The sequence below is a fragment of the Lactuca sativa genome, chromosome 5, assembly GCF_002870075.4.
Source record: "Lactuca sativa cultivar Salinas chromosome 5, Lsat_Salinas_v11, whole genome shotgun sequence".
NCBI lineage: Eukaryota > Viridiplantae > Streptophyta > Magnoliopsida > Asterales > Asteraceae > Lactuca > Lactuca sativa.
This window is the reverse complement of record NC_056627.2, coordinates 215,577,615-215,600,940: the sequence shown is the minus strand read 5'-3', so window position 1 is coordinate 215,600,940 and position 23,326 is coordinate 215,577,615. Positions and strand designations below refer to the sequence as shown.

General features: G+C 38.5%; 1 non-coding gene across 1 annotated transcript; it reads right to left on the bottom strand.

Annotated features, from left to right (window-relative positions):
* Positions 1-1,240: 1,240 nt before the first annotated feature.
* Positions 1,241-1,347, bottom strand: LOC111895247 (small nucleolar RNA R71). Its single transcript, XR_002851505.1, has one exon. It is a non-coding gene; the product is annotated as a small nucleolar RNA R71 (small nucleolar RNA).
* Between the last annotated feature and the right edge of the window lie 21,979 nt (positions 1,348-23,326).

The window sequence follows — 23,326 nt, the reverse complement described above, 5'->3', positions numbered from 1 at the left end:
GTACTCTATCCCCCTCATGGTTGCCTTTAGGATATCTATTGTTAAGGAAACCCCTTCGCAGTGATGTCCGTCCCGATGAAAATCCTAGATTAGGTCCCTTGAGATAGTTGTTTTAGGGACGTAAAGTGAGGATAACGGGAATGGGTAATCGGGATAGTGATTGGTTGGTGAAATTAAATATAACTTATTTATTGTGGGTTGAAAACCCTATATGCTCACCAGGCTCCCAAGCCTGACCCACTCAGTTTTATTTGTATTACAGGAAGTGACACAAGGGCGTAAGATGGATGGATCATCTTGTTGTTTTGTTTACAAGTCTGTATATGTATATAATTGTTGAATGACTTGTAATGTTTATCATTTATGCTTTATGGTCTGTATCGGAACATGACATCCCGAGTTTTGATTATATAATGAAATGCATCTCTTGATGAAATGCTTTGATAAATATTATTTTATCATGTTTTGTTTTGGGAACAAATTCTGCAACTCTTTCAAATCAAAAGGATTTACTCTGAAATTATTTAAAAGCATAAATGAAAATCGGTCTTTTCTGGCTGAGATTTTGGGGATGTCACAGATTTTCATGACCAGAGGATCCAACACTCCACTGGTTCCCCCTTTTGAAGACCCAGAATCCGCGTTGAGGAAAAACAAAGGCGAAGACGTTGAAAGCTCGAATACAACTAAGAAGTCACCTTTGTCTAGCTTGAAGACAGTTTTTGGGAAGAAGAAGAGCAGAAAATCAGGAGCATCCAGCGCCTATTTAGCAAGCCAAGACCCAATCAAAGAGGAAACCGAGTACGAAACCGAAGGAGAAGAAGACCCTACATTCGGGCACGATTTCGATTCCGACGACGAATTAGCTATCATCATTGCTAACATCGATGAAGTCCCCATGGGGGAATAGAAGAAGAGGATATGCAATGATACCGGCCTGGGACTTGTGCAACCCGCAATTCCCACAACTGCCACGTTTGAGCTTAAGGGTCACATCCTTGCTCAACTCAAAGAGATTCCCTTCTATGGAAAAGACCACGAAGATGCTTACAAACACTTCGATGATTATTTTAATGTTCCAAACATGCCTCACGAAACTCAACTGCTTCGCATGCTTTTGGTTACATTGAAGGGTGATGCAAAGGATTGGCTCAAGTCACTTCCCCCCGGATCCATCACTACATGGGCCAAGATGAAAGAAGAGTTTATTGATCAATTTTGCCCAACCTCCAAGATATCTAAGTTAAAGAAAGCTATACCCAACTTTGAACAACAAGATGGAGAGTCACTTTATGAGGCTTGGGAAAGGTACAAGAGTTTACTAAGGAATTGCCCACATCACGACCTTAATCGTCAACAAGAAGTCTCCATTTTCTATGATGTAGTGAATTTTACAACAAGACAATTACTTGACTCACAAGGTCCACTCACAAATAAAGCACCCCCGATGATAAAGCAACTAATTGAAGAATTCTCTAAGCATTCTAGAGAATACCACAATCCAATGAATAATGTGACGAGGAGATCAGCTTATGCAGCTTTGGAAGATTTGTCAGCAGTTATGGCTTTGTTGAAAACCATGGATAGGAGGATGGATAAAGTGGATCAAACGATACATGCTATTCGGGTGGGTTGTGAGAATTGCAATGGACCTCATCTTACTAGAGATTGTGACTTGGACGAGAATGGGAATAAGAAGGTGCAAGTGTGTTACTCAAGTGGTGACCGATATGATGAAGATTGGCGAAAACCCAAGAAAGAATGGCTTCCTTATGATGAGTACAAGAAGGATAAGGAGCAGAAATATAAACAAAAAGGAATAGGTTTTTACCAAAAGGAGGAGCATGCGCAAGAAAGAACCAAGTTTGGAGGAGATGCTTACTAAATTTGTAGCTGCTACAGAAAAGAGACACAATGACCATGATGCTGCAATACAAGAGGCAAGCACAATGCTTAGAAATCAACAAGCATCTATCCACAACATTGAGACGCAGCTGGGGCAACTTGCCCAACAAATTAATCAATGATCATTGGGAGAACTTCCTAGTAAAACCGAAAACAACCCAAAAGGCGCACATATAAATATCGTAACAACTAGAAGTGGGAAGATAATTACCCCTCTGGCGCCTATACAGAATGAAGAGCCCAAGAACTTACAAAATGAGGATGCAGAAAAACAGAGCCAAAATACAAAATCTGCTAAACCTAGACCCTACTCGCCGAGTCCCGAATATGGACTCGACGAGTCCGATGCCTGTTCAGAAAAGTTAGCCTACTGCAAAGCCATATCAGCCTCCATTTCCATTTCCAGCCCAAGCTAAGCAAGAAAAGAAGGAAGAAGACTACCAGAAGTTTCTAGACCACATCAAGGCTCTTCAAATTAATATACCATTCATCGAAGCAGTTGCACAAATGCCGAAATACCCCAAATTCCTCAAGGAGCTTCTAACCAATAGAAGGAAGATGGAAGAAGTGAAGGAAGTAGTTCTTAATGAGAATTTCTTAGCTTCCATGTTAAACAAATTACCAAAGAAGAAGGGTGACCCGAGAAGCTTAACTTTGCCTTGCCAATTTGGGAATTTGGCCACCATTCATGCTTTGGCTAATTCAGGAGCAAGTGTAAATCTCATGCCATATTCATTTTTCAAGAAATTAGATCTCCCGGAACAAAGGCCAATTCGAATGGCAATCCACTTAGCAAATAAAACGGTTACATTTCCAAGAGGAATATGTGAGGATCTATTGGTGAAGGTAGACAAGTTCGTGTTTCCCACGGACTTTATAATTCTAGACATGGAAGCAGATCCTCAAGTCCCGATCATCCTTGGAAGACCTTTCCTTAACACAGCAAGCGCTATAGTTGACATGCGAGATTCAAAACTTACTCTACGGGTAGGGGATGAATCAGTCGCTTTCAGGGTTGATCAAGCCATGAAGCATGCAATGAATAGTGATGACATGGCATTTTCAATTGATATGTTGGATGAATTGATGGAGGAATGGGATAATGAAGAACCAAACAAGTCGACCATCATCTTTGATGAAGAACTTGATGTTGAAAAAGACCTACTAGAAATAGAGAGACTGCTGGAAGAAGCTGATTATAATGAATTAATAAAGACCATTGAACAGCCTACTCGCCGAGTAGACACGACCTACTCGTCGAGTCCATTTGAAGAATCCCGAGATATCGTGAATTTTGCCTAGGACTCGATGAGTCCCCTCACTGGACTTGACGTGTTCAGCATGCAGAACACAAAAATTGAGCTCAAGGCACTACCAGATCACTTGGAGTACGCATTCCTTGAAGATGGTTAATAAAAACCTGTTATAATAGCTTCTGACCTCTCCAAATCTGAAAAAGAAGAACTAGTTCAAGTCCTAAAGAAGAGGAAGAGTGCCATTGCATGGAGTATCACCGAGATCAAGGGAATAAGCCCCTCATACTGCTCTCACAAGATCAACCCGGAAGAAGAAGCAAAGCCGGTAGTGCAACACTAAAGAAGATTGAACCCGAACATGCAAGAAGTGGTCAAGAAGGAAGTAGTCAAGCTTTTAGATGCGGGGATCATTTAATCTATTTCTGACAGTCCATGGGTTAGTCCTGTTCAAGTGGTGCCCAAGAAAGGAGGGATGACGGTCGTAACAAACGAGAAGAACGAGCTTATTTCGACCTGAACGGTAACCGATTGGCGAGTGTGCATCGATTATCGAAAGCTCAACGATGCCACTCGTAAAGACCATTTTCCTTTACCATTTATTGATCAAATGCTTGAAAGATTGTCCGGCCATAGCTACTATTATTTCTTAGATGGATTTTCGGGTTACTTCCAAATACCCATAGACCCAATGGACCAAGAAAAGACTACTTTCACTTGCCCGAATGGGACTTTTTCCAATCGCCGCATGCCCTTTGGGCTATGCAATGCACCTGTGACATTTCAAAGGTGCATGACGGCCATATTCCATGACATGGTGGAAAAATTCATGGAAGTATTTATGGACGATTTTTCTGTTTTTGGATCTTCCTTCCATAATTGTCTTGCTAACCTTGATTTAATGCTTGCAAGGTGTGAAAAAAACCGATTTAGTCCTCAATTGGGAAAAGTGTCACTTTATGGTTAAACAGGGTATAGTCTTGGGCCACAAGGTATCCAAATCGGGGATTGAGGTGGATCGGGCAACAATAGATACAATTGCTAAATTACCTCCACCAACTAATGTAAAGGGGATTAGCAGTTTTTTAGGACACGCGGGTTTTTACCACCGTTTCATAAAAGATTTTTCTAAAATAGCTAGACCTCTAACACAGTTGCTTTTAAAAGATGCACCATTTAATTTCACTAAAGAGTGTCTAGACGCCTTTGAATTTCTGAAAGAAAAATTAACTAATGCCTCGATCATTATTGCCCCGAATTGGAACCTACCTTTTGAAATAATGTGTGATGCAAGTGACTTTGCATTAGGAGTTTTCCTTGGCCAAAGGGTTGATAAGCACTTTCGACCCATTTATTATGCAAGCAAGACTTTGAATCCGGACCAAGAAAATTACACCACAACTGAAAAAGAATTACTAGCCGTGGTGTATGCTTTTGACAAATTCCGCCCTTATCTTGTTTTATCTAAAACCACTGTTTTTACTGACCACTTTGCTATTAAGTACTTGTTTGCCAAGCAGGATGCAATGCCAAGATTGATACGTTGGGTTCTACTTCTACAAGAATTTGATATCGAGATATGTGATAAGAAGGGAATGGAGAATATAGTTGCCGACCACTTATCAAGACTCGAAAACCCGCATTTGGAAGCATTGGAAGAAGATAAAATTGGGGATGACTTTCCGGACGAGTACATTTTAGTGACCACGGGGGAAGAGCCTTGGTTTGCAGATATAGCTAACTACTTAGTTACCAAGTACATCCCAAAAGATTTTACTCGCCAAAAAAAGAAGAAATTATTTTCAGAAATAAAATACTACATTTGGGACGAGCCATATCTTTTTCAAAGCTGCGCGGATGGGATCATAAGGAGATGTGTATTTGGCAATGAAAGCCGAGAAATTTTGGAGCATTGCCATAGCGGGCCCACCGGTGGACATCATGGAGCACATTACACGACTAAGAAGATATTTGATATTGGGTTTTATTGGCCCATAATTTTTAAAGATGCTACCCAATATGTCAAAGAGTGTGATGCATGCCAAAGAGCGGGAAACATATCATCCCGAAATGAGATGCCGCAACATAGTATTCAAGTGTGTGAAAAGTGTTTGACGTATGGGGGATCGATTTCATGGGACCATTTCCAATGTCAAAAGGAAACAAATATATTTTGGTGGCGGTTGATTATGTATCCAAATGGGCAGAGGCACAAGCTTTACCAACTAATGATGCCCGAGTGATGGTTCGCTTTCTAAAAAAGTTACTCTCAAGATTTGGAGTTCCTAAAGCCCTTATTAGTGACCGAAGCACTCACTTTGCTAATGATCAATTAGAAAAGGTGTTAAGGAAATATGGGGTAACCCATAAATTCTCTGCATCTTACCATCCACAAACTAATGGGCAAACTGAAGGGACGAATAGAGCATTAAAAAGAATTTTGGAGAGATCGGTGGGTAGCAATCGAAAAGAATGGTCGGATAGGTTAGATGATGCACTTTGGGCCTTCCGAAAAGCTTTCAAAACACCTATTGGTACTACACCATATAGGCTAGTTTATGGGAAGCAATGTCATTTACCAGTAGAAATAGAACATAAAGCTTTTTGGGCTTTAAAAATGTGCAATTTTGATGTAGCTGAACTTAGAAACAACCGGTTGATGCAAATGAATGCTCTTGAAGAACTTAGAAATGAGGCTTACACAAGTTCCTTGATTTATAAGGAAAAAACCAAGAGTTGGCAAAGAATCAAGCGTAATAAAGACTTTCACGAAGGGCAAACAGTGTTACTTTTTAATTCAAGGCTCAAACTCTTTCCGGGCAAGCTAAAGTCATGATGGGATGGTCCATTTATAGTGAACAAAGTTTTTCCACACGGAGCTATCGAGTTATTATCAAGATATGGCACTCTTTTCAAAGATAATGAACATATGGTGAAAAAATATGAAGAAGGGATTCCGAGGAATGAAGAACTTGAAGAAGAGATTCTGCTGGAAGGCATGGCAGAAACGTAGACCGGGAAGGAGTCTAGCTAACGACTCCTTAAAAAAAAGCGCTTCCGGGAGGCAACCCGAGTTTAGAGTTTGCATTTCTCTTCCCTTTATTTTTCTTTTTTGTTTTTCGCTTTTAGGATCTGTTTTCTTTTCAATCTTCTTCTGAGATTATGCTTAAAATGATTGCTTCAAGGCAAGCAATGCTCAAAGTGTGGGGTGGTGGCTTTAAAAAAATCGAGTTTTTTCAAACTGAATGATGAACTCGCCGAGTTCGTCAGTTACTCGGCGAGTACTTTCTAAAATCCACAAAAAATCGCGAACACGCGTTTCTACTAGGAGAGTAGGTGTTCCTACTCGACGAGTACAAGAATTTAATCAGATTTTTACAATCTTTAGATAAAGGTTTCTTTTACCCTACTCATTTTCACCAGCCGCCTCCCAATCATACTCGTCGAGAATTCAATTTTCTCTCAAGCCATTCCTTTGATTTCTTGTTGAATCTTCATCTACAAAGAAAAAGGTATGATTTTTCCTTTGTATTCTTGCTAAAGGACACAACTTTAACAGTCTTTAGTTCCTATTTTGCTAAAATCCGGATTTGGGGGTTTACTCCAATTTTAGGGTTTCGATTTTAGGATGAATTAGGAGGATTTGGACAAAAATTTCTTGTGGATTTATGCTTAAAAGACTTAGAACAGCAAACCCCTATGCAAATATATGTGTTTTGATGGACACAATATGGACCGATCGAAATCTACAATCTCAGTTCATCCTACTCGCCGAGTAGTTCATGAACTCGGCGAGTAAATGACATCATAAACCTGTTATGGTTTATTTTAATTTATGGGTTTTGTTTGCTATTGTTTTCTTGATGTTGTTCTGCAGAAATCATGCCCAGAAGAGGCCAAAGCTCTAGAGGAGGAAGTTACGGAGACATTCCATGGCTTGCCTTTCCACAAATTACTTCAAGATCTTCGCAAGTTAGGGCGAAAAACATATTGGAGGTGCTGAAACAGAAAGTGATTCACCTCCCCAATGCAGTTGATTGGGATTGGTTGGGTAAAACTGGGTTGGAAGAGGAGTTGACACCTTATTTGGTGAAATATTTTGAAGTAGGAGGAACAACAATAATCTGTGATGGGTGGTTGCAGCTGTTCAAAATACAAGAACCCGTGTTTGCACAACTGTGTTGGGAATTCTTTGCTACTATCTCATTCCGGGGTGGTAGTGAATATTATAACCCAAATGCTATCAGTTTTTGTCTTGGAGGGGAGCTGCACCAGTGTAGCATAGCAGAACTTGCTTGGAGGGTAGGCCTCTATGATCAAAACATCATTATGACAAAGAACTTTGAAACATTTTTGGAGCAATGTCACAAGGATCTTCCCAAGGAAGTTGTTGCCTCCACTTGGTGGAATACTATTGCAAATCGGGTTTATATTCCCTCTTCTACTCAGGAAGACCATATCCATTCTCCTATCCATCGTCTCATCCATCGGCTCATTGCTAGCACCATCAACATGAGGAAGGATGATGACAAAGTTCCTACTCTCGACATCTTCTACTTATGGAGCATAATCACCCCGGAAGTTTTTTGCAACTTGCCTTATTATTTGGCCAAATATCTTGCGGATGGTGCGGCGAAAGAAAAGATTACCTCCAAAATTAATGGGCGTATGTTTGTTACAAGACTCGCAAGATCGTATGGGATTTTGGATACGCAAGAGGCAAGGGCATTAACAGTCATTTCTCCTCCTCTATTTAGCACTACATTATTCCGGAGGGTAAGGATCGTGGAAAAGTTTGGGGATTCATTTGCAATCCCACTAGAAGATGAGGTGATTCTTCCCGATGAGCCGGGAAGAAGAGTTAGGCAAAGGAGCGAACCGGTCCGAGAAGATCCACCGGTTATCCCAGTGGAAGACGAGAATCAAGGGTGGAATAATGTGGAGTATAGGAGGTATTTGGATGATACTGAAAGAGGTGTTAACTATAATAATGAGTCATTCAACTATCTTTTCAACAATTGAACATTGCTCCAAGTCCCGGGCCCGGATATCCATACATCATGAGTTGGGGGAGCGTATGCAAAGGTGAAACACCCAAGCAAGTGGAAGTGGAGCAGGAGGGGCGGACATGGAAGAAGATGCATGAAATTTGTTTTTATTTGGATGTGTTTTATTTTGTTTGATGTTGAACTTTGATGCACTCGGATTTTTATTAGGACTTTGTTTGTTAGCTTTCACTTGTGGTTATTTGTTTTTCAGGTTCATTGGTCAAGGCTAAAGTAAGGATTGGTTGAGATGAGAATGCGAAATGTTATATTTAAGGTTGAGTCCGTTAGGAATAAGAGTGACAAAATGTGTTATTACTGAAGGAAATAGAAGAAGAGTCACTGAAGTATCTTCTTTCAGCACCTCAACCAAGAATAAACAGAAGAAAAATTAATTTTCGACTCAGCATCGTACTCGCCGAGTGCATCTATGGTAATCGCCAAGTTCATGTGTATATCCACGATTTTCTGTTGGGGGCCGATTTGCTCGCGAAGTTCACGCTTCACTCGCCGAGTCCCTTAACATTTCACACTCAAAATCTGTTTTGGGCACATTTACTGCAGCTATTATCCATAGTTTCATGCAGATTCATTCCTGGAAGATTTCGTGGAGATTCATTCCAGGATGATGATAAAGTTCCTAAGCATTTGGAGCTATTTAGATGTTTACCACACGCGACATGACACCCAAGGCATGGATGAGCTGTTCCCATGTTTAAAGTCATTCGAAGTAGGAGCGTAACTGAAGATGATCAGCCTCGCGATTGCTATCCCAGGGGAGTTTGTTCCAAGTTTCCTTTATATTTCCTATTTTTTCTTTTCATGCATAACATGCAATGGGGACATTTCATGAATTAAGTGTGGGTAGGGGGTTGGTTACATTTTAGTTAACTTAGAATCCTAATTTAGGTTTATTTTCAAAAATCTTGCATAAATTTTTTTTTACTTAGGGCTTAACTTAGAAAATTTTGATAAAAGTAATTAGGATTCCATGTTAGAATTATGTTGATAATCTCATGAAGACCCAAATATTTAGTTGAGCCTATATACGTTCTAGTGCATTTGTGGCCTCCTTATTCTAGTGAAATCATGGGACAAAAACACGACCTTGCTTAGTCCGAAGGATGCAACATGTTTAGCATCGTGTACAGGAAATGTATCCAGGAAAAATTTTATTTTTAACCAATAAAGGTTGAATTTGAGCGCCCACGCTTAAGAATGTAGGGTTTTGAGTGAAAAAAATAAAAAAGAAGCGAGTTACATGAAAAGAGAGAGAGAAAGAGAGAGAGAGAGAGAGAGAGAGAGAGAGAGAGAGAGAATTATAAGAAATTAAAAGTTTGAAGAATTTTTGGAACATCAAAGTCAAAGTATGAAGATCAAAATTCTGAAGATTCAAAAAAAAAAATTGAAGATACCCAAAAATCAAAGATCAAATTGTCAAAGAAGTAAGGACTCCAAAGGGCTCCATAGTGGTATCATAAATTGTAATTTCATAGATTATGTATGCTTGGGTTGCTCAATCAAAAATACCTTGAGGTTAGGAAGTTTTCTGCGGATGGATTCGGAGGGATGCATAAATGAGTAATGTTTGGAATAAGTGGGCGAATGTTTATGACGATTGTAAGTATCTGGAATATTAGGGGTCTTTAGAAAAATTTTAGAAACAAATGCATGCGTTGCGGTTTTGACATAATGGTTGGGTTCAATTGGAGTTGTCTTATGTGGTCTTAATATGCTAAAATTCAGTTTTGCTTGGGGACAAGAAAAAGTCAAGTGTGAGGTATTTTGATATGTGCATAATTAGCCATATGTTTAGTATAGATTTTTATCAATTATTAGCTAATTATTTGCATAATATGGACAAAAAGGTACTTAATAATGTCTAAATTATATTTTCAGTCCAGAAGACATGCTTGGAAGCAAAAAGGAAGATGGAGAAGCAATCAGAAGCTGGAGAATGAAGAAAGAAGAGAAAACCTGGAGCTACTCGGTGAGTTCCGAAGAATGTTCACGAAGTAATGTCCAGAATCCTTACCGTACACGGATTTCTCAAAGGTACTCGGCGAGTTGAAGACCTACTCGCCGAGTTGCCCCTGTTTTGTGATAAGTATAAATAAAGGATCTTATTCCGAATTGGGGGACTTTTCTGGTTTTCTTGGACGATAACTTGCGAATGAGGAAAAACCAAGTTACTCCTATGGTTTGATTTATACTTTGATTGATTGATTATTGGTGATTTTATTAAATTAATTTTGTTAAAGACCCTTATGCATTAACCATAACTATTTTCTGTTAATTGGAAGACAATTAGGCTGCATGAACATCTCTTAATTGTTAACCTCATATGATTTATGTGAACACTCCATTATATGCCTAGGATTAGTGAATATGAAACTAGGATTAATTAGAGAATGGGTAAATTAATGTGTGAGCTTGTTTGAGAAACCAACAAACAAGAGGTTAGTTGAATTACTAATTTGATTAACCAATTACAAATCTTGTTTAATCCAAATAATTGAACTAGGGAGTTAATTAGTTTAAACAATTGGCCACTACTTGAATTGATTAATTTTATAAGGGTTGGTAATAGTGAATACGAATCTAACCACTATAGTTGGTAACCAATAACAATTAATTTATTATCTTATCATAAAATTAGCCATAGGAGTGAATTGGTTGGACCTAAACAGAAACCCTTTTATTAAATTTGGTGAATTTTTACTTGCTTTAGTTGATTAGTTAAATGTGTGTTTAAGTTTCTAGTCTTGTAAAACTAGAGAAAACCCTTTAATTTTATTACTTGTTTAGTTAAAATTAGTTATTAGTTTAATTTCCGTTCCCTGAGTTCGACACCTTACTTATCCAACTTTACCACTAAAAGACAGGTTCACTGCCTTTGTCTGTTAAATCTATATTGTTAAAGTAGGAATAAAACCAGTGTATTTTACACACATCATGTTATAAAACTTGTTTTAGATGGTGTAATGTTTATGCTAATTCATTTTCAATGGCTATTATCAAAATTACAAGTTTTATGAGTAATTTATGATTCTTGAAATGTTCATATTCATATTCTTGAACTTATGAAGATTAGATGATTATAGGAGTTGTTTGTAACCTACTTAGTAGTTTAATTCTTGATCATTATGTGTTTTAATGGAGTCCATAACTTGTCTTCAAGTTATGGAAATCCAAAGGTCACACTTTAATAACAACCATTAAAAGAACACAAGGGTTATAAAAATGAAGAGTCTTCATTTTTAATACTCAATTAAATTCATAAGTTATAAGAAATGCAAAGTTTTGAAAGTTTACAAAGCTTGCCCTCAAGTTTTGGAACAAGTAAAGTCATGATTAAAACTTTAGTTCCAACCCTTAGAATTTTAAAAGTTAAAATTCAACCTTTATACTTTATAATATTATAAGTTAATAATATATATATATATATATATATATATATATATATATATATATATGTATAAGATCAAGTCATATTACCGCTAGCACGCCTCATTCACGAAGCCGGTATATAAGGGGGGTATAAGGTTGTTGCCTATAAAATGGCAACTTAATGGGAGTCCACTCTCACCCACCGCTTCCTTGGTCGGTGGAGGGTCGTTAGCCGAACAGGTAGGACAAGGACTTATAAATTCTCATTAAAAGTATAATGATAATTATAAAGTAGCTAAATGCTTTTATTAAATTCTCAATCTTAGTTACTTTAGGAAAATGTATATAAGGTGCTAATCAATGAAATTACAATTTACACTTTGTCTAAGTCGTTAGTGGAGCATGTGTGGTTAACCAGCACACTAATTTGAACTTAACAAGGTAGGTAAAGGGTGACTCATTGTTTATCATAGTATCGATGGAGCGTGTGTGGTTAACTGGCACATCGATTGAGGGGTAAAACATTAAGGGTACCAAGTAATTTGCATGGTTACTTCACACCTTGTTTTGTGATCCTCGGCATCCCAGTCACAAAACTTGAAGGGCACACTCGAGATTGAAACATGTCATTGAAGAAAAGTTCTATGAATCTCAAAGAATCTAGGACTTTCTAAACCAATTAAAACCTAATTAAATATTTCGTTTTTCATGGTGGAAATTGTTGAATCGTCATTCAACTACCTTCAAATATCTTATAGCTTAGATTACGGCATCCCTTTTCTAAGTTATAAAATATTGTGTTGGGTCCTAGCCTTAATATTACATTTGGGTGTTTTTATTAATGACTATCTCCATATCTAATCTAATCTAATCTATTTCCTCTTCTTTTCAGATGTCTTCAAATAACAATGCTTCTGGCTCAAACCCTACTAGCTCCTTCTCTCTCATGAATCTTTGTGGGAGAGTCATATTTGATGGGTCCAACTTTACAGATTGGATCAGAAACATCAGGATGGTCACTCAGTATGAGAACAAAGAATATGTTCTCGACAGAGAGCTGAAGGTACCCGACCAAACTGCTACTCCTGAAGAGCTTGTTGAATATGTGGTACATGAAAGAGATGCTACAAAAATGGCATGCATTATGATGGCCACCATGACAGTCGAGCTCCAAAAGTCCTATGAGGACTATTATCCTTTTGAGATGCACCAGGACTTGATGGACCGCTACCATCAAAGTGCTCATCAAGAGCGATACGAAATAATCTCCTCCATGATAACAACCCAAATGAAGGATGGTGAACCCATCATGGGCCACATGCAGAAAATGTAAAGGTATGTGGACCGTCTAATGAAGCTGAATGTGAACTTCCCCGAGGAGTTAGCAATAGACATCATTTTGCACTCGTTACCATCGTGTTATGATCAATTCTGCATGACATATCACTTGAACAAGGAAGTAGTCACCCTCAGCAAACTTCAAGGACTCTTGAAGACCACCGAAAGTGGTCTAAAGGGTAAGTCGGTTGTTACTACTCCTACTCCTACTCCAACAGCGGCCAATGTCTTGGCAATCGGGCATGGCAAAGGGAAGAAGAGAAAGAACCATCCTAAGGGTACCAAGGGTAAGACCCTTGAAGGCTCCTCTTCAAGCAAAACCAAGAAAGGTTTTGTCACTCCTTCTGCTAACCCTAATGAGGCTGAATGCTTCTATTGCCATGAAAAGTCACTGGAAGCGAAACTGCCCAAAGTACCAGCAAGATTTGAAGGATGGGAAAGTAAAACCCAACCATGCAGGTATATACACTATATTGTCTAATAACTCACCTCATTCTAAGTCTTGGGTCCTTGATACAGGTTGTGGTATTCACATATGTTGTTATTTGCAGGGACTAAGAAGAAGTGAGAATGTGGAGCAGGGAAAGATAAACTTGATCATGGGAAACAGGAAAGCTTCACCTATCACCAAGATAGGATTTTATTCCTTAGTGCTAAATAGTGGGTTTACATTAGATTTGAATAAATGTTATTATTCGCTTGAAATGTCAAGAAATGTTATTTCCTTTCAAGCATTGTATAAACAAGGTTTTACCTTTTATTTTGATAATAATAATGGTAGTATTCATTCTTTCTTTAATAATGTTCTTTATTTTAAAGCATTACCTTGTGATGGTGTGTATGAAACTGTATCTGTTGTAGATAATCTAGTAAATAATGTACTATGTATTGACTCTTCCACTAGCTTAGATAAAGCATCTTTATGGCATTGTCTTCTTGGACATGTAAGCAAGAAACTCATAGGCCAACTCCAAAAGGATGGAGTCTTGGAGTCATTTGATCTAAAGTCAGATGATAGTTGTGAATCTTGTTTGCTTGATAAAATGAAAAAGTCACCTTTTACTGGTACTTGTGCTAGGGGGGAAGGTTTGTTGGACCTCATACACACGGATGTGTGTGGACCCTTCAGAACTGCCACAAGAGATGATAATCGGTTCTATGTGACTTTTACTAATGATTTTAGTAGATATGGATATGTCTACTTAATCAAGCATAAGTCTGAAATCTTTGAGAAATTCAAAGAGTTTAAGCAAGAAGTGGAGAATCAGTTGGGCCGAAACATTAAGATGCTTCGATCCGATCATGGTGGTAAGTATCTTAGTATTGAGTTCCTTGACTATCTTAAGGAATGTGGGATTGTCTCACTATTGACACCTCCTAGGACACCACAGTTGAATGGTGTAGCTGAGAGGCGCAATCGGACCTTGTTGGACATGGTTCGTTCCATGATGAGTTGAGCTTCGCTACCAGTCTCATTTTGGGGGTATGCCGTAGAGACTGTCGCCCATATCCATAATCTAGTTCCTACAAAGAAGGTTGCCAAAACACCTCACGAGGTGTGGACTGGAAAAGTTCCCAATATAGACCACATCAAGATTTGGGGTTGTGATGCTTTCGAGAGATGCAAGAGTAACGATAAGCTCTAACCCTGAAGCGAAAGGTGTATTTTCATCGGCTACCCATAGAAATTCTTTGGTTACATCTTCTACAGACCCAGTGATAATGTGGTCTTTGTAACAAGAAGAGGAGTCTTTTGAGAGTGAGAGAGAGAATTCATAAGCCAAGGAGACAGTGGGAGGAAATTGACCTTGAGGAAATTCAAGAGTCAAGTGGTGAACGAACCTACCCCTAGCCCTCAACCTGAGGAGGAAGCTCCTGTTGAGCCGACTGAAGAATCTGTAACTCTGAGGTGTTCCACCAGAGTTAGGATTGCACCTGAGCATTACTATGGTTTCCATATTACTGCGGAAGGTGAGACACTTATCAGTGATGAGACACTGGTGAGTCTGGATGAGCCTAACAATTACACGGAAGCCATGGCAGGCCCTAAGGCTGCTAAATGGAAAGAGGCTATGGACAGCGAGATACAATCCATGTATAACAATCAAGTTTGGAACTTGGTTGACAAAGTACCTGATCGTAAGACAGTTGGGTGCAAATGGATCTTCAAGAAGAAGACCGACATGAATGGTAATCTACACACTTACAAGGCACGACTAGTTACAAAGGTTATTCTCAAACTCCGAGAGTTGATTATGATGAGACCTTTTCACCAGTGGCCAAGATTAAGTCTATTAGGGTTCTGTTATCCATTACTGCATTTCATGATTATGAAATATGGAAAATGGATGTCAAAACCACTTTCCTTAATGGAAAGTTGGTTGAAGATGTTTACATGGTTCAGCCAGAGGGTTTTGTCATTACATAGTACCCCAATAGAGTGTGTAAGCTTGAGAAATCAATTTATGGATTGAAACAAGCACCTCGCAGATGGAATCTTTGCTTCGATGAGAAAGTCAAAGAATTTGGCTTTTCAAGGAGTGAAGATGAACCTTGTGTCTATATCAAGGCTAGTGGGAGTATAGTCAGCTTTTTGGTACTATATGTGGATGACATACTACTCATAGGAAATGACATTCCAACCCTGTAGGAAGTAAAGTCCTATCTTGGGAAGTGTTTCGCTATGAAGGACCTTGGAGAAGCTGCCTATATCCTAGGGATAAGGATTTTGAGAAACATGAGTAAAAGACTAATTGGACTTAGTCAAAGCACCTATGTGGACAAAGTGTTGAAAAGGTTCAACATGCATAACTCCAAGAAAGGTGAGTTACCTATCCAGTGTAATGCCAGACTGAGTAAAACTCAATGTCCGAGTACAGAGGTTGAGATAGATCTGATGAGTCGAGTACCATACTCTTCTGTTGTAGGCTCGATCATGTATGCTATGACTTGTACTCGCCCTGATGTTGCCTTTGCTTTGAATATGGTCAGAAGATATCAGGGAAATCCTGGCAAGGCTCACTGGAGCTAACATGTAGGGTGATTTGGCAATTAATGTGGCTCCCTGTATTTGGTCGATTCGAAATTCGACCTATCTTTCTGGGGGTAATCATGGAAAATCTTCAGTAAGTACGTCCGGGAAGTCGCATGCCACTGGGATATCTTCAATGTTTACTTCCTCTTTTGCTTTATCCACAACGTGAGCGAGAAATGCATGATTCCTTTTTGTGCCTTGATGCACGAGATTAGACAAAAATTGATGCCAGGCTTATGGTCATAAACGATTCGGGTTTTCATGGTTAGGGAGGTGAAGGCACACGAGCTTCTCGTGGTACATAATGTCGGAATGGTGGAGCTTAACCAATCCATGCCTATAATCACATCAAAGCTCCTAATATCTATCGACATCAAGTTGATTAGGAATTAACGATTACTTAACGTGAGAGTGCACCCTAAGTATATATCCTTTGTGGTCTCGTTGGTGTTGATTGAAGGGTTTTGAGCATTCTAACACTCTTAGGGTGTACATGCAACCCTAGAAACCTTGGATCTATGTTTTACTAAGATACATGCAAAATTGTTTTTCAAGGTTCTTAACCTATCTAGCATAGCATGGGAAACTTTTAAACATAAATGCTAAAAGAAGAACATACCTTTTTGTTGTTTGGATTCCTTGAGAACCTTGTGAGCCTAGCACCTCAAGTGTGATGCCTCAAATGTCTCACACAACACCACAACGATTGGAATAACCTTGAGAGAATTTCACTAACACCTCAAAAATTGGCTATCCCTCTTTCTTGTTTGTACAAGTCCGATTTTGCTAGTATAGGGGTCTTTATATAGTTGTGGCACAAGTAGGGTTACACCATGTAAACCCTAATCGTCATGGCTTTTCATTTCCACCATGATCCATGGGTTTTAACGTCCATGGACTATCCATGGAGCACCTTATGGGTTTTAGCCCAATCCATACAAACCATGGATCATTAGCCCACTATATAAGAATAGATGATTTACACAATCAACCTCATATATTTAATTAGTCTCTTTATGATCACTTAATTAATTCCAAATTAATTCTTTGATCAATACTAATTAAATAATATTATTAATATATTAGAACTTATAATATATTAATAATCCTTAAGTGTCCTTTCTTTCATTTAGTCTATCCAAGTGTTGCAATGCCATGCAATCCAAATGGACCATGTTAATCGGTTCAAGTACATTCCAAAAATAGTTATGAACTTAGACACCTAAACCAATAGTCTCCCACTTGGACAAGTCTAATAACTATAACTGAAAGACTGACTTTAGGAACCGATCAGCAGTTGTAGGTCTTTCAATGTGACAACCGTCAAATTCTAGTCAAGTCAAAATCAAATAAAGTCAACAAGTCAAACTGGTCAACTCAATTAGCCCTTGTATACTAGGGTTCACGTTATGTAATTACTGTACAAATCATTATTTAAATGAGAAATCATCATTTGGAAAGTTCGTGTATGTAGATTTCTTTAACCTAAAATTGTGGTAAGTAATGACCAAAGCGATAAAACACTATTACATACTCATCGGGAGAAAGCAAGATCCTTAAACATGGCTTAACGGGGTTTACGGACCTTGCGTTGCGAAGCCGGACACTCAAAAAGGTCACAAAAGATGCCTCTCCCAATCTCTTTCACTCTATCTCTCTCTATTAAAAAATCTCTCCCAAATCACTCTCAAAAGTTCCTATAACTTTTTGAAATCATTCAGGTCATACCGACCCTTAACCGGGTCAAAAACCACTTAAAACGGACTAATTATTGGAAAAACAGCCTTTAGAACCAAAGCCTCTCAGTTAAGAACCGAAACCATAGGGACCGAAGGTGCTAAGAACCGAACCCGAAGCTGCCTGCGAGCCGAACCCGAAGGTCCCTTGGGGTATAATCCTTATCAAAGAAGAGTGGGTGGAATATTCTTGGTGGAGTGTTGACCTTGCCTTAGTGTATGACACAAGCAACCACCCATGCCCACTCCATGACCAAACCTTGTCCTTCCACCATACCTAGTCCTTTCATTGCACTCTTTCCATCATTTTTCCAGCCACACCCTTGATCAAAGGCTGGAAAACTTCCCTCTCTCCTCACATTTCTCTCATTTTCCACCAAAGAACAAACTTTATTCTCTCTCTAAATTTCGAGATTCAAGGCTATTATCCAAGCTTTTCTTCTACTTTTGATCTTCGAATCTTCAAGGCATCTTCTAAGTGTTCTTGAGTAGAACACTTCTTTTCTTCAACATCAATCCACTAAGAACATACAAGGTAAGTTCATACCCAACACTTTCATGTTTTCTGCAAGTTTTAAGGGGGGGGGGGGGGGGGGGAATACAAGTTAAATCACCATAATATAACTTAAACTCTATCATCAGCTTTCAACAGGAAAGTTGAGTCCCATTCACGGACTGTTTTGACCTTCATAAACTTTTTATTTTCCAAATCGGTTTAATATGCAAATAGTTCAGGTTAATACCTTTAATGACTACTTGCACATCTCCACACAATTTTTCTACAATTTATGGCGATTTTTACAAAACAGCCTATCATTTCAGAAACCACTTCGGACCATTCTGAGAAGTTGGACATTTTTACACAAGTCAAAGGTCGCTAAAAATCATGATAAAAGTTATGAATAAAATAGACACATTTTCTAAGCTCTCAGGATTTTCATATTCTGATTTCGACTTCAAATGATTTTTCTATGATTTTTGTAAGAACAGGAACAACAAGGTTAAAACTAGAAAATGGTTAACAATTTCATTTGCACCTTGTAGCTTGCTGAGCAAGGCGTGTGTTACTATATATATATATATATATATATATATATATATATATATATATATATATATATATATATATATATATATATATATATGATGTTGATAGTACATATTATTAGCCTAGTCTAAAGGTACGAATCATATACAAGGGGTTACTACTACTACAAATAATATTAATAAATTATAATAGGTATAGTTAAGCCTATTATACACCACAAACAAATATGCTAAACTATAATAGGTATAGTTAGGTTGAATATGCATTACAAACATTATGATAAACTATAATAGGTATAGTTTATGTTACAATTACATTTCAAACTCATTACTAAGGCTTTTCATATAAAAGGGGTACAAATACAAAGTATCGGGTTTTCATATAAAAGGGGTGCAAATACAAAGTATCGGGTCTATACAAAGGGGTACATTATAAAGTACCGAGTTTTCATATAAAAGAGGTACAAATACAAAGTACCGGGTTTTCATATAAAAGGGGTACAAATACAAAGTATTGGGTCTATACAAATAGGTACACATTACAAAGTACCGGGTTTTCATAACTAAAGGGGTACATTATAAAGTACCGGGTTTTCATAAAGTAAAGGGGTACATTACCAAGTACCGGGTTTACACAAAATGGTTTTATGATATTTGCACTACTATTCATCTAGAGTTTGTTAGTTTCCGGTTATAATTTCTAAGTGTATATGTTAGAGTTATAAGAATTTAGTTGCGATCGACTTAGAATTGGTGGGCCAAACTTACTTCTTGTTCCTTGTTTGGTTGTGGACCTAGGGCAAACCCATTATATTCGAAAATTTATTTAACTTAAATTTTATATAACTTATATACACTGGGTGATTATAGAGAAAATCTATGGGTTTTTATAGTGTACATTATTTCATAACATAGGAGCTTTCATTACACATTTTATAAAAAAATATAGGATTTTCCGGAATTATATTCATTCGCTTTACAAGGAAAATGACATCTTTATCAAATAAAACTCTTATCAACTCACCAACCTAAGTGTTCACACTTTTTCAAAACTACTTGTATTCTCAGGGAATTAGTAAAACAGGAAATCAGCGGCTTTTGAGGATTAACGCTAAGGCGTTAAGCATTTCATTTTTGTCAACATAATGTAATTGATTTGGAAACATGTAAACTCATACTATGGTGTAACTTTTTCAATTATATTTATGTTGGTTGTTTTTACTTGGAGCATTATTATACTCGTTGTTGTGATATTATACATGAAGTCCTCCACCCCGGACGTTTCCACCATCCTTTGTTTGGGGGTGTGACAAATTGGTATCAGAGCATTGTTTATAGTGAACTAAGTATCTCAAACCACATAAGATATACAAACTATAAATGCATTAGGACTAAAAGTATCTGATTAAACGTTTTTCAAATAACTACACTTTTAGAAATGAAATAGTTTCTTGTTAAAAGTATACATGTATACATACTGAGGTCATTATCCTACTAGAACAAAACAAAAGTGGTGATTATTGAACGACACAAGTAGTCTTGGGGATGTATGGTCAGGTTTGGGAATGACATAGCATGATCAACTATGTCTATCCCAGAAGTGATTAGCATATGCCCGGGAATGGTTGTGGTGTTGCAACAAGTCTAAAAACTTACCAACTCTATCTACAAAGAAACATTGAAAACATAAGGCAAACATTAAAATACTATAGGAGTATTTTGTGATACTATAACCAACTTATGTGAAAACTAAACAACCCGGTTGAGTAGGTCTATAATGATTAAGTGCATAAGCTAAGGTTATATATAATTAATGATATTATACACTCAGAATCTATGACTGTTTCTCTACTTCCTGTCCTTGTTTGGTTGTGGATTTAGGGTAGATTCATTTATTCGAAGTTCTATTTTATCTCAGATTATGTATAACTGGTGTGCACTATGTGATTATAAAAGCGATTAATGAGGATCACCCCTTATAAGTAATTGTAGGATTAGACGTCTATTAATTATCTCTTCTACCCGAATTCTCGCACGAACAACACGGTGGGAGCTCAACTACCAGGAGACCCTATTCTTTCTAACCAGGAAAATGGTGGTTAGAAACGGAGAGAACTTCGAAGAGGATACTGAAGAAATAATAGAGGAACACCCCGACGAGACTTCCATGGTCCAACACCTTAATGAGTCGTAGATTTACAGAGACGGAGTTAGGAACTAAGTCAACACCCTCCTTATGGCATGGATGGGGTTTTTACAACCTCAACAGGGGAGGAGTAGCAGACATGAATCTCCTTGTCAGAGCACGCCGCATCACTCACAAGAGAGTACCAACACGAGCATCAGTAAGCTGAATAATGGAGGTCGGCGCTACCACCAAGATCACCGCAATTCGCCTTCTTCATCTAGATAGAAGCCATGAATGAAATCAAAAACCACATCAAACCTTTCAGAGGAAAGTGACCACAACTCGAGCCGAGACTAGAGGGTATGGGGAACGTCAAACAGAGTTGGAGAAAACGTGTGGTAAAGGCAGAACATCAAATGACAGAAGCCAGGGCAGGAGTTAGGTCAATGCAGACTTTCATGCCTTCATTCTATGGCCCACGAAACATCACCCACCACGAGTAGTGTGTACACTACTGACAAATCGATAAAGACTCAAACTACTAGAATACGTTTACACACTACCTCTCTCATGCATGAATTCGACCCTTCAAATTTAGAGACTACGTCGTTCAAGAGGGTCGTGTCACTGTCGAAATTTTCTGTACCATAATGTAATGTGGACCTTCTATAAGGTCAAACTTTCCAGAACTTTATGTACTAGATTATATCAATGAAATTAGTATACATTTTATTTCATTGGGGAATTTAACAAATATTTCATAACTTGGACTTACAAACGATTTGCTTATGGTAACTCTAAGAATTATTAATGTATACCTCAAGGTTATGTGTAATTAAGAGACGATCGACTTAGAAAGGGTGAGTCCGCCTTGGGTCATGTTCCTTGTTTGGTTGTGGACCTATGGCAAACTCATTAAGTTCAACGGCCTATTAAACCTTAATTACACACAACTGGTATATATCTGGTGATCTTAGGAATGGATCAGACATGGAACAAATCACAAGATTACATTCGAGTCACTACCACTAAATTCATAAGTTATCTATATGGACTTTTATTATGAATTGCTCTCAAAATACCCTTGAGTCGGGACATAATACAGAAAAATCTAGTTCAATAACATCCGACTTGTCACTGCTATTGGAGACTTTCTGTCTGTTCATCTTTACAAACTTATGACAGAACTATGCCGCCAAAGAAAAAGTCCAAACCTTCCAGCAGCGCAACACCACCACCACCTCCGCAGTTTGATCCCACTATGTTCCAAGCTGCCGTAACCGCAGCCGTAGCTGCCGCAATGTCGCAAATTGGTACGAATGGTACAGGTGGTGTTGGATCTGGTGCCACAAACTCCAACCATGGGGACAGTACGGGATGTATGAAGGAATGTTCCTACAAGGATTTTACTAGTGGCAAACTCGATTCTTTCAATGGAAGTGGGAGAATCATCACACTGATGCAATGGTTCGAAAAGATTGAATCTGTTTTCGAAATTTGTGCATGCCCTGAGGCAAGTAAGGTCAAATTTGCAGCTTGTACATTCTCCGGTCGGGCCCTTACTTGGTGGAACGGCCACGTTAAGTCACTGACGCTCACAGTGGCTAACTCAATGAGTTGGGAGGATTTGAAGGCAATGATGTTGAAAGAGTATTGCCTAAGGGGCGAAGTGCAAAAGCTGGAACAAGAACTGTGAAACCTCAAGATGACAAACTCTGACCTTGCAACTTATACCGCCCGATTCTGTGATCTACCACTACTGTGTCCCACTATGGTCACCCCGGAAGACAAGAAGGTGGAACGATACCTTTGGGGATTGTCTTCCCAAATTCAGAATAGCGTGTTGGCATCAAGACTAACTACCTTTGATAGTGCCAAGGAGTTGGCACAACAACTCATCGACCATATGGCTAGCCATGACACTGTAACAACCACCCCTGAGCAAGACGGAGGGAGAAGCAACAAAAGGAAGTTCTAGAACAACAAGAAGGACCAACCAGCCTAGAACTTAACCAAGAAGCAACGGACTGTTGTTGTTCATGCTACCACAACTCATTCCACTCCAACACCCATGAATCGATACGCTGGAACCCTTCCAAAATGCAACAAGTGTAACTTCCATCATACTGCGGTTTGCCGGGAGATGCATTGAAAAAATTGCAACAGGGAGGGACACACTGTCCGTTTAAGGCACCGACGCGACCCATCAACCAAGTCCCCGAAATTGGAGCAAGCCCAACTTGTTACAAGTGCGTCGAAGCATGACACTTTAAGAGAGACTGTCCAAGGACAAGGGATGTTGGTAATGGTGGAAGGGTACTTATAATCACCATAGGAGAAACATCCTCAGAACCACCCATGAATAGCGGTACATGCTTCTAACCACCACATGCAGGTTTTAAATTTCTCATTATTTCAACTAGTGTCAATTTAGGATTTATTATCAATTG